Here is a 3,292-nt window from a genome sequence, read left to right on the forward strand (position 1 = left end):
CCTCCCCCTACCTTGTCTCAGTCAAATCCCTCGAACTCACCGCCTTCCTAACCTGCAACCTTCTTCCTGACCTCTCCACCCCCTCTCCGGCCTATCACCCTCACCTTGGCCTCCTTCCACCTATCGCATTTCCAACGCCCATTCCTCAAGTCCCTCCTCCCTACCTTTTATCTTAGCCTGCTGGACACACTTTCCTCATTCCTGAAGAAGGGCTCATGCCCGAAACGTCGATTCTCCTGCTCCTTGGATGCTGCCTGACCTGCTGCGCTTTTCCAGCAACACATTTTCAGCTCTGATCTCCAGCATCTGCAGTCATCACTTTCTCCTTGCTAATTTTTATTAGTGAATAATTCACCTTCCTTAAATTGTTCTTCAGCCTATTCTGAAATGCTAGCATTGAGTTACATGACAACATGATTTTGATGCACGTAGATACTTTTAGAACAACACAGCTGCACCACAGTACTGTGGCAGGGTTAGACACAGCACTCAAAAACAGTATTTTAAGATGGCAATCAAATATAAACAGTAAAATACGAATCATGAGTGGAAATAAATTTATATGTTGAGATGAAGTAAGATCTTTCTTTAGTGATTGTATCAAGGTCAGCCAGGTGGACCTCATAGAATCCTTACAGTATGGAAGCTGGCCATTCGGCCCATTGAGTCCGCACCAACCCTCCAAAGAGCAGCCCACCCTGGCCCACTGTCTTATCTTATCCCTGGAACCATGTATTTCCCAAGGCTAATCCACCTAGCTTGCACATCCTGGACACAATGGACAACTTAGCATGGGCAATCTACGTAGCTTGCACATCTTTGGAGTGTGGGAGGAAACCAGAGCACCCAAAGCAAACCAACGCAGGCAAGGGGCGAATGTGCATGGTCCGAACAGACAGTCACACGAGGGTGGAAGCAAGCCCAAGTCCCTGGTACTGTGAGTGCTAACCATTGAGCCACCGTTCCTCCTTTTACAGCATTGAATAGTTATTTCAGCAAGCCACCCTTTATTTACATGTGGAGTGTCGTAGAATATGAATTCCCTGATTGGAGCTGTTAACATAATCCAATCAAAGAGACCGAAGGTAGATTAGGCTATCTGGTCGGCATGGACAAGTTGGACTGAAGGGTCTGTTTCTGTGATGTACATCTCTATGACTCAGTATGAGTGGTGGTGATGTTGTGATGGGTGGGGTGTTGAGTTCTTCTGCTGTCAGTGCCTGTCAAAAAGCAATTGCCAGCAGCTTCACAGGTCCTTTTTTTCCAGTTTGAATGGTCCTGCTCCTACAAGTGATGGGGATATTATATTTTCTCAGCAAAGCTTTGAGGACATTATTAAAGCATTTTCTCTGTTCTCTTGGTAGTTGCTTGCCATTATAGAGCTCAGAGTAGGGAGCTTGTTTCAAGAGTCTTGTGTCAGACATGCTAAACGTGTGGTCTGCCCAATGCATCTGATAAACTGTAATCAGTGTGTCAATACTGGGTCTGTTGGCTGAAGAGAGGTCATTGATATTGAAATGCCTAACCTGCTATTAGATTTGCTGAATATTGCAGAAACATTTCTAGTGCTATTTCTCTGAAGCGTATCATCCATGTCTCTGATAGAAACAGCAGATAGAAACTGCCTGTGAGTTTGGTGCTGGGGTTAAGGCCTTTGTCATTAAACACTTTTATCCTCAGACAACAGAAGGCTGTGACAAAACAGTAGAGTTGATGTTGAGTTTCATCGTCAATGTCTGACCTTGTTGACAGGAGATTCGCCAGGGATCTTGATTGCCAGAGGTGCAATGTTGTAAAGTGGGGCGATGTGTTCCTGATATTTAACCTAAGGTTTAGTGTTGTACAAATGTTCGTGAATGCATCTGACTCTGTCAAGTTGGACCGAAGGGTCTGTTTCCATGCTGTACAGCTCTATGACTCAATGATTTGTATGATAGGAAGTTGACTGTCTGAACTGGCCACCAAGCACTTATTTGGTTCAAAGAAGGGAATATCATCTCTAGTTGGGCAGACTATACAGCATTCTCCTCAAATTGTGGACGCTTGTAGAAATTCATTAGGGTGAAAGGAAAGGCTGGTATGTATAGGGAATGCTGGCTAACTCAAGAAATTGAGGGTTTAGTTAAGAAAAAGAAGGAAGCATATGTAAGGTATAGACAAGATAGATCGAATGAATCCTTAGAAGAGTATAAAGTAGGAGTATACTTAAGAGGGAAATCAGGAGGGCAAAAAAGGGCCATGAGATAGCTTTGGCAAATAGAATTAAGGAGAATCCAAAGAGTTTTAACAAATACATTAAGGACAAAAGGGTAACTAGGGACAGAATAGGTCCCCTCAAAGATCAGCAAGGCGGCCTTTGTGTGGAGCCGCAGAAAATGGGGGAGTTACTAAATGAGTATTTTGCATCAGTATTTACTGTGGAAAGGATATAGACTGTATGGAAATAGATGGTGACATCTTGCAAAATGTCCATATTAGAGAGGAGGAGATGCTGGATGTCTTGAAACGGGTAAAGGTGGATAAATCTCCAGGACCTGATCAGGTGTACCCTAGAGCTCTGTGGGAAGCTAGAGAAGTGATTGCTGGGCCTCTTGCTGAGAGATTTGTATCATCGATAGTCACAGGTGAGGTGCCGGAAAACTGGAGGTTGGCTAACGTAGTGCCACTGTTTAAGAAGGGTGGTAAGGGTGGTAAAGCCTGGGAACTATAGACCAGTGAGCCCGACCTCGGTGGTGGGCAAGTTGTTGGAGGGGATCCTGAGGGACAGGATGTACATGTATTTGGAAAGGCAAGGACTAATGCGGGATAGTCAACATGGCTTTGTGCGTGGGAAATCATGTCTCACAAACGTAATTGAGTTTTTTGAGGAAGTAACAAAGAGGATTGATGAGGGCAGAGCTTCAGTAAGGCATTTGACAAGGTTCCCCATGGGAGACTGATTAGCAAGGTAAGATCTCACGGAAAGATCTCAGGGAGAACTAGCCATTTGGATACAGAACTGGCTCAAACGTAGAAGACAGAGGGTGGTGGTGGAAGGTTGTTTTTCAGACTGGAGGCCTGTGACCAGTGGAGTGCCACAAGGATCGGTGCGAGGTCCTCTACATTTTGTCATTTACATAAACAATTTGGATGCGAGCATAAGAGATACAGTGAGTAAGTTTGCAGATGACACCAAAATTGGCGGTGTAGTGGACAGCGAAGAGGGTTACCTCAGATTACAACGGAATCTTGACCAGATGGGTGAATGGGCTGAGAAGCGGCCGATGGAGTTTAATTCAGATAAATGTGAGGT

Source organism: Chiloscyllium plagiosum, chromosome 10 (genome assembly GCF_004010195.1).
Source record: "Chiloscyllium plagiosum isolate BGI_BamShark_2017 chromosome 10, ASM401019v2, whole genome shotgun sequence".
Taxonomy (NCBI): domain Eukaryota; kingdom Metazoa; phylum Chordata; class Chondrichthyes; order Orectolobiformes; family Hemiscylliidae; genus Chiloscyllium; species Chiloscyllium plagiosum.